Genomic DNA, 12,811 nt, shown 5'->3' with positions numbered 1-12,811 from the left:
GGGTACTACCAAAATACCAGACGCAGAGTCCTGCTGTATTTTCCTTAATACCCGACTGATGAGGCAGAAAGGAGGGAATGCATAAATAAACAATTTCCCCCAATGCAGCGAAAATGCATTTGTCGCCGCTGCCCCAGGGTCTGGTTCCCATGAAACATAATTTGATAACTGGTGATTAAGCCTGGATGCGAATAGATCGATATCTGGTGTTCCATATCATGCTGTAATATCAGCAAATACTTTTTTATTCAACATCCATTCGATGTTTTCATTAAATTTGCGTGACCTGGTGTCTGCCACTAAATTTAGTTTACCTGGTAGGTAAGTAGCTGATATCCAAATATCTCTCTGGATACACCACTGCCAAATTGTATTAGCCAGATTGTCACATGATGTCGATTTGTTTCCACCCATGTGGTTGATATATGCCACCACGGATAGACTACTGTCTATCTGTAGTCTAACATGCTGGTGATATGGCCCAGTACAATATGACTTTAGGCCATACAATGCACCCAACATTTCCAGGTAGTTTATGCCCAGTGTGAGTAATAATGATGCCTCCTGAGCAGTCCATCTACCTCCACAGCTGGAGATGGAATTGGTGGCTCCCCAACCAAGTGCACTGGCATCAGTTTGTAGCACCATTGAAGGGTTGCTGATAATGATTGGATTGAAACAAAGCCAAATGTTATCTATCCACCATTTTAGTTCCATTATAGCTTTGATTGGTAGCTTCATTGGTCTGTCAAAATGACCAGCATTGATTTTGAGTGCTTGTATTTTTGCTCTCTATAAATTTTGGTAATGTAAAGGTCCAAATTGTGTGGCTGGAAAGGCAGCCACCATTTTGCCAATTACTTTTGCTACCAATCTGATGGATGGTTTACTGATGTCAATGAGATTATTGCAAGCCTCTATTAAGTCTATAGCCTTTCCCTTTGGCAAAGTCACCGACATGTGAACTGAGTCAATGGTGAACCCTAGATAGTCCATTGTAGTGGAAGGCGTTAATTTAGATTTAACTGGATGGATAATAAACAAAAGGGCAACGACAAAGTTACAAGCATCTCACGCTGGGTCCTCCATGGTTCACCCCTCCCTCCCTCCCTCACAGTGGTTCCCAGATGCCGGGTGCTCCTTTGTTCCCGGTGGAATGTCCTCCGGCTCCCACGTGGCCCGTCCTCGACCGCTGCCGCCCACAACCACCGCCAACCTCGACCGTTGCCCTCGACCACCACCGTTGCAGGAATTCCACTGCTAGGTTTCATGAGCCTGACTCTGGAGCATATATTTATTGCTCATTATTCTATGTTCGCTCTTCTGGGGAGATGCTAACTGCATTTTGTTGTCTCTGTCCTGTACACTGCACAATGACAATAAAGATTGAATCTGAATCTGAATCTGGGTAGTGAAATGACTGGCCAGCAAAGTTAGAAGTAGCATCTTCACATAGAGGAATCCTGAAATTGATGCCACTTGCATGGAGCAATGCTGACATTTTAGCATCAATCATGTTAGATTCTTCCTGTAAAACCTGATGCAACAAAGCTAAAAATATACGCTCAAATCCAGGTTGCTGTGACTAAAAGCAAAAGCAGGCTTGTCTTGTTGCTGCACAGTTCATCAATAGGAATTTGCACAAAAGGCTCAAAAGGCAGTCACGGTGGTGCAGCGGTAACGTTGATGCCTTACAGCGAATGCAGCGCCGGAGACCCGGGTTCGATCCTGACTACAGGTGCTGTCTGTACAGAGTTGTACATTCTCCCCGTGAACTGCGTGGGTTTTCACCAAGATCTTCAGTTTCCTCCCACACTCCAGAGTCATACAGGTTTGTAAGTTAATTGGCTTGGTAAATGTAAAAACAAATTGTCTCTAATGGATGTAGGATAGTGTTAGTATGCGGGGATCGCTGGTTGGCGCTAAACTAATCAAAACTAAACTAGACTAATTTTTAAAAAAGAATTTATAATGTGGGAAGATTGGCCTGACATGTAATGCTTGGCCATGCGAGGGGAAATCCCTGAAAGCCTTTCCATAAATCATGAGAGTTGAATTAAATTCCTTACCTTTTTAGAGAACAAAAATATCAGGGGATAGATGCAAGGAACTGCAGATGCTTGTTTATAAAAAAACGAGACAAAGTGCTCAGTGGGTCAGGCAGCATCTCAGAAGAGAGATAGAAACATAGAAACATAGAAATTAGGTGCAGGAGTAGGCCATTTGGCCCTTCAAGCCTGCACCACCATTCAACATGATCATGGCTAATCATCCAACGCAGGATCCCGTACCTGCCTTCTCTCTCCATACCCTCTGATCCCCTTGGCCACAAGTTCCACACCTAACTCCCTCTTAAAATATAGCCAATGAACTGGCCTCAACTACCCTTTGTGGCAGAGAGTTCCAGAGATTCACCACTCTCTGTGTGAAAAAAGTTCTTCTCATCTCGGTTTTAAAGGATTTCCCCCTTATCCTTAAGTTGTGACCCCTTGTCCTGGACTTCCCCAACATCGGGAACAATCTTCCTGCATCTAGCCTGTCCAACCCCTTAAGAATTTTGTAAGTTTCTATAAGATCCCCTCTCAATCTCCTAAATTCTAGAGAGTATAAACCAAGTCTATCCAGTCTTTCTTCATAAGACAGTCCTGACATCTCAGGAATCAGTCTGGTGAACCTTCTCTGCACTTCCTCTATGGCAATAATGTCCTTCCTCAGATTTGGAGACCAAAACTGTACGCAATACTCCAGGCGTGGTCTCACCAAGACCCTGTACAACTGCAGTAGAACCTCCCTGCTCCTATACTCAAATCCTTTTGCTATGAAAGCCAACATACCATTCACTTTCTTTACTGCCTGCTGCACCTGCATGCCCACCTGCATGCCTACCTTCAATGACTGGTGTACCATGACACCCAGGTCTCGCTGCATCTCCCCCTTTCCCAATCGGCCACCATTTAGATAATACCACCATTTAGATAATACCACCATTCAGATAGGGTCTGAAGAAGGGTCTCGACCAGAAACGTCACCAATGCCTTCTATCCAGAGATGCTGCCTGTTCTGTTTAGTTACTCCAGCATTTTGTGTCTATCTTTGGAGTAAACCAGCATCTGCAGTTCCTTCCTTCACAGAGGTAGCTGGTGTTTTGGGTCAGGTCCCACCTTCAGACTGGTGTATATTTGTTCCAATACACTAACTCCTGGCTGAGGGTCAACTGATGTGGATTAGGAAATTTCCATTTTTAATTCATACACTGCTTGCAGAATGCATTGAAGATATCAATGGAGGTGTTACAATTGTCTCTGGCATTCTGAGCTGGTGTGAGAGAAAATCAATGTTCACAGTACTAATTAACATTGTTGCAACTAAGGTATTTGTGTGGATAAGAACCTAAACTTACAAAATTCTTAAGGGGTTGGACAGGCTAGATGCAGGAAGATTGTTCCCGATGTTAGGGAAGTCCAGGACAAGGGGTCACAGCTTAAGGATAAGGGGGAAATCCTTTAAAAACCGAGATGAGAAGAACTTTTTTCACACAGAGAGTGGTGAATCTCTGGAACTCTCTGCCACAGAGGGTAGTTGAGGCCAGTTCATTGGCTATATTTAAGAGGGAGTTAGATGTGGCCCTTGTGGCTAAGGGGATCAGAGGGTATGGAGAAAAGGCAGGTACAGGATACTGAGTTGGATGATCAGCCATGATCATATTGAATGGTGGTGCAGGCTCGAAGGGCCGAATGGACTACACCTGCACCTAATTTCTATGTTTCTATGTTAAACTGAGCTTCACTTTAGACTTTTTTAGGCTTTACTCCTACAGTGTGGAAACGGGTCTTTCACCCCATAGAGTTCATGCTGACCAGCAATCACCCCATACACTTGCACTATCCTACACACAAGGGACAATTTACAATTTTACCAAAGCCAATTATTAACCTGAGATAGACACAAAATGCTGGAGTAACTGAACAGCTGAAGAAGGCTCTCGACCTGAAACAGCACCCATTCCTTCTCTCCAGAGATGTTGCCTGTCACGCTGAGTTAGTATTTTGTGTCTATTTCCGGTTTCAACCAGCATCTGCAGTTCCTTCCCACACAACCTACAAACCTGTACGTCTTTGGAGTGTGGGAGGAAATTGGGCACCATGAGAAAACCCACATGATCACGGGGAGAACGTACAAATTCTGCACAGACAGCACCCGTAGTCAGGATCGAACCTGGGTCTCTGACGCTGTAAGGCAGCAACTCTACCGCTGCGCCACCGTGCCACCCCCGCAACTCAATGATAATTTCCTGAGATGACATCACCACCAGCCATGGTTACTACCTCCACACTTCTCCCTCTCCCCTGACTCATCTGCCAACTAACCCGTCCTTAGCTGAATACATCCGTCACTTGCCAGTTCCTGCCCTAAGCTTTCCTTTCACCATTTTCTACCAGCTGTCTCCCTTCTGCACCGTGTGTCTGAAGAAAGGTCCTAACCTGAAATGTCAACTGTCTATTTCCCCTCCAGGCCCTCCAGTGATTTATTGCTTTTTGTTTTGATCTTGACCTTTAGTGCAGTTGACGTGATATTTGTACATTCTCTTCACGACTAGATATGTTTCCTCTGTATGCCTTTCTTCCTTCATCCATAAGGTGAGCTGGTAGGTTCAATGGCTCATGTAGCGGGCAAAATAATCAAAGGGGAAGTGATGGGCATAAGAGAGCGAATAAATCCCCACAGAGCAATCAATTGTGTTCCATTCCTCATCGACCAACGTTGGTCGATGAGGAATGGAACATATTTGATTGCTCTGCTGTGTCCCCAGTTTAAGTATATATAACTAAAAGATAGTACAAATTAAATTCAATTTTCAAATTCACAGATGACACCATCATTGTGGGCCGTATATCAAATAATGATGATACAGTGTACAGGAAGGAGATCAAGAACCTTGAGTCCTGGTGATTGTACTTGAATTATTTGAGTGGCAAGCATGTTAATGGGAGACCTTTCAATGTCAGCAAGACAAAGGAGATAGTGATTGACTTCAGGAAGTGAAGCGGGACACATGCCCCAGTTTGTGCTGATGGTGCTGAGGTCGCGATGGTTGAAAACTTCAAATTCCTACGCGTTTATAACACCAACACCTTCTCCTGGACCACCCATATTGAGGCAACGACCAAGTTCTTTAGTAACTTGTCAGTTTCTTTGTTGAACTAAATTCCTTAGAAGGCTTAGGAAGTTTGGCATGTCCCCAACAACTCTCACCAGCCTCTACAGATGCGCAGTAGAAAGCATTTTATCAGAATGCATCACAGCCTGGGTTGGGAAGTAGACCGCAAGGAATTGCAGCGAATTGTGGACGCAGCCCAGACCATCGCACAAACCAACCTCCCTTCCATTGACTCAATTTACACCACACACTGCCTCGGCAAGGCCAGCAGCATAATCAAGGACGAGTCGCACCCTGGCCACTCCCTCTTCTCCCCTCTCCCATCAGGCAAAAGATATAGAAGTTCGGGGACGGCAAATTCAGGGTCAGTTTGTTCCCAGCTGTTATCAGGCAACTGAATCATCCTACCACAACCAGAGAGCAGTGCTGAACTACTGTCTACTTTTTGATGACCTTCGGACTGTCCTTGATTGGACTTTGCAGGCTTAACCTTGCACCAAACATAATTCCCTTATCATGTAACTATACACTGTAAATAGCTTGATTGTCATCATGCATTGTCTTTCCGCTGACTGGAGAGCACAAAACACAAGCTTTTCACACGTGACAATAAACTACACTAAACTAGGAGAAGAGAAAGTTTGCTTGTTTTTTCATGTATATGAGTGGCAAACCAGGAACCCTTCATTTGATTGAAATGTGTGTGGTGATTCTGCATGTGGTACATATTACAGAACTGCAAACTGTCAGCAGTCCCAAATGCAGATTTTACTGAACTGACATCCCATGGGATTATTTCTGGTAACTGTTTAGAATTCAGTATTTGCTTACTGGCATTTTCAAATGTCTAAAGTGATGACAAAGTACCAGTGCTGTTGACATTAGCAGGGCAGTAGCTCAACAGTGTGAGACTGAACATACACGACTTTGTAACTTAGAGCTGAATGGCACTTTACTCCCCTGCTTGAGTTTCAAATTTCTGCCTGGAATATATTTATTTTAGGCAAAGCAAGATCTGACATTACTTGTTATTTGAATTATTTGATGTGGCAGCACATTAATGGAATGCAGCCCTCTGAGTTATCCATTCCCTTTTTTATTATTTGCGATTGGAGAAAAGTGAAGGCCTTATACAAGAAGTAATGAGCGTTAACTCCCTTCGCTGTCAGCAATGTATTGCCTTGCACAGGCCTATCAGCTCCTCTTTGATTAAGACTTAAGAATTTCCCTTCCTTGGTGGGTGGCACAGTGGCGTTGCAGGTGGGTGGCACGGTGGCGCAGCGGTAGAGTTGCTGTCTTATGGGCCTGTCCCAATTAGGTGATTTTTCAAGCGACTGCCGGCGACTGTTAAGTCGCTGAAAAAAACGGCGACTGGAACAGCGACTGAAACCGCGACTGTCAGAGTGGAACACACACACACACACACACACACACACACACACACACTCACACACACACACACACACACACACACACACACAACACACACACACACACACACATCGCTTCCTTCACCAGCCAGTTATGCAGGCGGGGGACAGGGCAAGTAGGGGAGCGCAGTCTGAGTGAAATTCACACGGTGCGAAGCCAATGTGATACAGACACACACCACAATGAACAGGAAGGTTGGCGCTGTAATTAAGATGGTGAAAGTACAGTGTACGGGAAGGGTCACTTAAGTCCTTTAAAAGATGGGGGAGAGGGGAGAGAAGGAGTGGAGACAACTTTTAAGAAGCTAGAAATACACGGCTGTGAAGCTCGGCGGACGTTAACATTGTCCGGTTATCTTTGGTTCTGAAAACTGCTGTTTATGTTTTTTTCCCCAATGACTCAATGAAATTCACCGGTCGGCACCAGCAATAACCTAGAATAACCTACGACAACCCACGACCTCCTGCCAACCCACTACAACTGCACCAACGGCATTAGAATTCTCGCTACTCTCCATGCCGTCAAAATTCTGGTTGCCGCTAATTTTTGAACATTTTTTGAAAAATTAGCGGCGACCAGAATGAAACCGCGACTAGTTACGAGAATGCGGGAACTACTCACCACCATGCAGGCGATACCCCAGCAACCACTGGCGAACATGCGACGACCTTGCAGCGACCTCATAATCTCCTGTAGTCGCCTAAAAAGTCGCATAAATGGGACAGGCCTGTTACAGTGCCAGAGATCCTAGTTCGACCCTGACAATGGGTGCTTGAGTTTGTACATTCTCCCCATGACCTGTTTGGGTTTTCTCCGAGATCTCCAGTTTCCTCCCACACTCCAAAGACGTGCATGTTTGTAATTTGTGTCAGAAGGAACTGCGGATGCTGGTTTACACCAATGATAGACACAAAATACTGGAGTAACTCAGCGGGACAGGCATCATCTCTGGAAAGAAGGAATGGGTGTGTTTCAGGTCGAGACCCGAAGAAGGGTATCTACACGAAACATCACCCATTCCTTCTGTCCAGAGATGCTGCCTGTCCCGCTGAGTTACTCCAGCATTATGTGTCTATCTTCAGGTTGTAGGTTCATTGGCTTAGTATGAATGTAAAATTGTCCCTAATGTGTAGGATAGTGTTAGTATGCAGAATTGCTGGTCGGTGCTGACTCGATGGGCCATAGAGTCTGTTTCCGCGCTGTATCTATAAACTTAACTAAACTAAACTAAATCTTGGTTTGGGTCATTTGCCCCATCTACATGACACACTGTCAAGTTACTTGACAATGTATCACCCTCCTTGGCTTCATTCTCATCAGATGTCCTTGTTGAGCAGAAGAAATCAGCGGACCCCGGGAACATTTGGTTCCCAGCTCAAACACAGAGTCCACATTGCCATCAAAGTATAGGGTTGAAACAGCAATCATCTGCTGGACCACTGATGTGCATGACTAGGTGGTGTATTGATCCATTCAGTACATCATGATCCATTCACTCTCTGAGCAATTGGCCTAGTGCAACATGTTGTAATTATGTTTATATACTTGAGTAGTTAAGATGAAAAGATACTGGATGCTGTGTTTAACACACAAAGTATAAATTATCAATGTGTTTTTGTTGCTGTTATTAGTTCGCATTATTACAGACACTTGCTTTGAGACAATCTTTGTGTACACTTCAACAGCAATTTACTCCAAATTGGAAACATTATAGAAATAAACAAGGTTTTTTTCAAGCATTATGCCAATACAATTTTCTATTTTTTAAATAATTAGATTAGTCTGGTTTGAAGGTAAAGTGGATGCAGTAAAGTGGATAAAGGTAACTCCAATGCTGCAGTATAACTGAAACTGTTTCAATGGTTTCAACAATTCAAAGACCCAATTCTTCATGGTCTGAAGAAGTATCCTGACCCAAAACGTCAGCCTTCCTTTTTCTCCAGAGATGCTGCCTGATATAGTTTGAAGAAGGGTCCCTAGCCAAAACGTTACCCACCCTTTTTCTCTGGAGATGCTCCCTGACCTGCTGAATTACTCCAACGTTTGTGTCTATCTTTGGTATAAACCAGCATCTACAGTTCTTTGGTTCTACATTGGGGTTATGTAGGTTGGTTCAAGAGCCTGACAGCTGTAAGGAAGGAGCTGTTCCTGAACCTGGTGGTGTGGGGCTACAGGTTTTTGTACCTCCTGTCTGAGGGTAGCAATGAGAAGAGTTGACCATGAATGAATGTAACAGATTGGCACGTTCCAATATCCAAGATTACGCAGTAAGGAATTCACAGAAATTTGGTGTAAAGGCTCTCTAATGGAGGGACACCAGCAGTCTGGTGTCCTTGGACTCGTTTGACAATTGGGATGTATCAGAAGGAAGAATGAATGTAATGCTGATATGATTTGCTGCTTCTAACTCAATGGAATGGTCTGAAGCATATGAATTACTGTAAATACATTGGCAAATGTCCTGAGTGACCTATATTTAGGGTACGCTACCATACTGGGTGTAGATTCCTGTGTTCAAACGTGTTCGAAGGTTGTCACAAAAATTCGACAATTTACCCTCGGACAGGTTTGCTGAAGTGCTTTCCTGGGACAAGTGTAGTGGTTCCATCGAACATGAGTTAGTTGTTCTTCCTCAATATTTCAATGGTTCTTTATTTATTGTCACCTATGCACTGTGTAGTGAAATTCTTTTGCACAACCCACAAGTGCACAGTCGTCATATTTTGGCGCCATTTACAATGAAGAAGTCCAAACTCCGAAGTCCGGAGCACATTCATGGAAGTACAGGAGCACCTCTGATCCAGATAGGTATCAGGATAAAAGCAGCTGTAATCTCTCCATCCATTTCTCCACCAGTATCTTTGTGGATTTCTGATAGCTATTCCAGTTTACAGTCCCTTGTGTTGAGTTTCAGCATCAGCACTTTATAGGAGCCAATCGATGGGGAATTTATATTTTATTCATTTCCACTAAATAAAAGTCAAAGCAGGCTGGAATTTTAAATGCTTTGCTTTATACATTTTGGTTGATTAAGTTTATTTTGAGTTGAATTCTATCACTGCATTGTAGCCCATCAGGTGTTGTGATGGGCAGTCGCAGTGTAGCTATAAGAGAATTATGTGTAGGAAGGAACTGCAGATGCTGGTCATATACCGAAGATAGACACAAAACGCTGGAATAGCTCAACGGGCCAGGCAGCATCTCCGGAGAGAAGGAATGGATGACGTTTCGGGTTGAGACCCTTCTTCGGCTAAGAGAATTATGTTTGTATTTGACTTCAAATTGCAGTCAAATAAAGATGCCAAAAGCCCATTTGTATATGTATATATATATGGGTTGCCTACTGGAGTCAGGAACCCTGCAGGCAGCCCATGGCATGGGTGAAGATATTGGGCTGCTGCTGGCCTACTGCTCACTGACTGCCAGTGTTTAGTCACACACCAGCTAGACATTTAGAAAATGAAGTTCCTTTCCAGTCTGCTACATCTCCAGGTTAACAAGCAGTGTCTGTGAAGTGACACACCCCCAGACAATTCCACACTGCCTCTGGGGGGAGAGCTTGCAATCCTTGTTACGTCTCCTGTTCACCCTGTCTACTGCACCATTCTCCCAGGGAATGTCTATGGAAACAGTCTTGCCTGGAAAAAAATCTGATGCGTGGAGACGGGCTGATGTCTAACCTAATGACTTTCAGCATCTGCCACAGGGGGTCCCTCTGGATGCTGGAAGCTGGATAGATCCCAGGGAAGCACGGAGCATGCACACACTGTAATTGCAGCAATTGCTAGGAGAGATGATTGAGCAACAGGGAGCAATGGATCAACAACCCTGTCGTAATCCCTGTGAGCCCCAGCTGGTCCAGTGCTGTCTGCTGTGAGAGGAGAAGGGCAAGGAAGATGTGTGGTGAGTGGGGAAGGAGGTGGGTAAAGACAGGCCTCTCCTTCTCCGTATTTTTCATCTGCCAATCTTCATATTCAACAGAATTGTCAACTTCAGTGAGATTCCATCTTAAGGTCATAACATCATAAGTGATAGGAGCAGAATTAGGCCATTCGGCCCATCATCTAATTCGCCATTCAATCATGGCTGATCTATTTCTCCCTCCTAACCCCATTCTCCTGCGTTCCCCCCATAACCTCTGACACCTGTACTAATCAAGGGATCTTAGTTTAGTTTAACGATATGTTTTCCCCATGACCCACGTGGGTTTCCTCCGGGTGCTCTGGTTTCCTCCCACACTCCAAAGACATACAGGTTTGTAGGTTAATTGGCTGGTTTAAATCGAAGATAGACAAAAAAAAAGATGGAATAACTCAGTGAGTCAGAGCATCTCTGGAGAAAATCTCTGTACGTTTTGGGTCGAGACACTTCTTCAAACCAGAGTCGGGGGAAAGGGAAACGAGAGATATTGACTTCGATGTAGAGAGATATAAGACAAGTGAATGAAAATGTTTGCAAAAAAGTAATGATCTATAAAGGATTCAGGCCATTGTTAGCTGTTTGCTAGGTGAGAATGAGAATCTGGTGTGACTTTGGTGGGGGAAGGATGGATACTTTAATTCCCCTTCGCATTACCACAACTGACCTTTCCGTCCTCGGCTTCCTCCATTGCCAGAGTGAATCTAAACGCAAATAGGGGGGACAGAGTCTCATATTTCGCTTGGGCAGCTTACAACCTAGTGGTATCAAATTTGATTCCTCCAACTTCAAATAACCCCTGCATTCCCTCTCTCTCCATCCCTCCCCCACAAGGGTTCCTGTTCTTATCTAGCCTGTTTCCTTTATCATCGTTACTTATTTTGTATAACTTTCATTCATTTATTTTATATCTCTCTGCATCACTGTCTATATCTCTCATTTCCCTTTCTCCTGACTCTAGTCTAAAGAAGGATCTTGACCCATTCCTTCTCTCTAGAGATGCTGCCTGGCCAGCTAAGTTACTCCAGCATTTTGTGTGTACCTTCGGTTTAAACCAGCATCTGCCGTGTCTACACGGGGATTGTAGTGTTCATTCTGAATGATCCTCATTGCCTAAAATACACTGACAGTTTTTTTTGCACGGTGGCTCAGCAGTAGAGTTGCTGCCTGGAGACCCGGGTTTGATCCCGACTATGGGTGCTTGTCTGTACGGAGTTTGTACGTTCTCCCCGTGACCTGTGTGGGTTTCCCCCGAGATCTCCAGTTTCCTCCCACACTCCAAAGGCATACAGGGTTGTAGGCTAATTGGTTTGTTTGAAGTGTAAAATGTCCCTAGCGTGTGCAGGATGATGTTAATATGAGGGGAACGCTGGATCGGCACAGACCCGGTGGGCCGAAGGGCCTGTTTCCGCGCTGTCTTTAAACTAAACAAAATTAACTGTCCAACAAGTGCATAAATAATTGTGTGTTATGAGCTCTGAAATTCAATAAATTCAAGAAGAAAGATCATTTTTTTTAAACCCTGAAATAAATCATGTGCTAAATGTGTAGTTCAACTTGTGTTTTCAGGCCAAACGTGGAGCTTATTTTCTGAGCCTCGAAACTACAGCCAGAGTGAATATTTCAGCCCCAAAGTCTGGCACATAATCACCTCTTCACATCATCTGCCAAATGGAAAAATGGTGCAAGGACACCGACATGGTTTAGAAGCAGACAAAATTTCATTATGAAAAATCCTGCTTAAGCCGGAAAACATCTCAGAACTGAACATGTTGTCAGCAGATACAAAAGATGCATAAATAAAACACTCACACCTTTAGTAAATGCTTCACATACTCTGTGGGAAATAGAGCAAAGAAGTTGCAACTGAGAATTGTAACAGGGAAGAAGATTTACTTATATGTAAAGCAGTTGATAATGTGATATGTAAATACAAGTGTGTGTATGGTTTTTATGTTCTGGTAAGATGTATAATTTATTTTATTTTCTGTTCCTCTCTTGATATTGCAAATTGGCCATTGTGCTCATGCTAAAGCAGGGTCATTGACAATGTTGGAGGAGAAAGGGTCTGGGATGACGATGATGCAGCGACTGTGAGTGTTCGGTTTCTGACTGAAGTGTGAGTGTAGGGACTGAGAGCTCAAACAGATCCAGGTGGAAGAGAAGTGGAGATGTTGGTGCAGGGACAGGATTGTCGTTAAGGAGCTCTGGATGGAGGAGTTTTAGAGAAATGGAGAAAGCCTCGCGAGTGGCCGGAGTGCACTACTCCAGTGTTGAGGAGAAAGTTGCCAGGAAGGAAGAACA

This window comes from Leucoraja erinacea, chromosome 15 (assembly GCF_028641065.1).
Source record: "Leucoraja erinacea ecotype New England chromosome 15, Leri_hhj_1, whole genome shotgun sequence".
NCBI classification, from domain to species: Eukaryota; Metazoa; Chordata; class Chondrichthyes; order Rajiformes; family Rajidae; genus Leucoraja; species Leucoraja erinaceus.
This window is presented reverse-complemented; position numbering follows the sequence as displayed.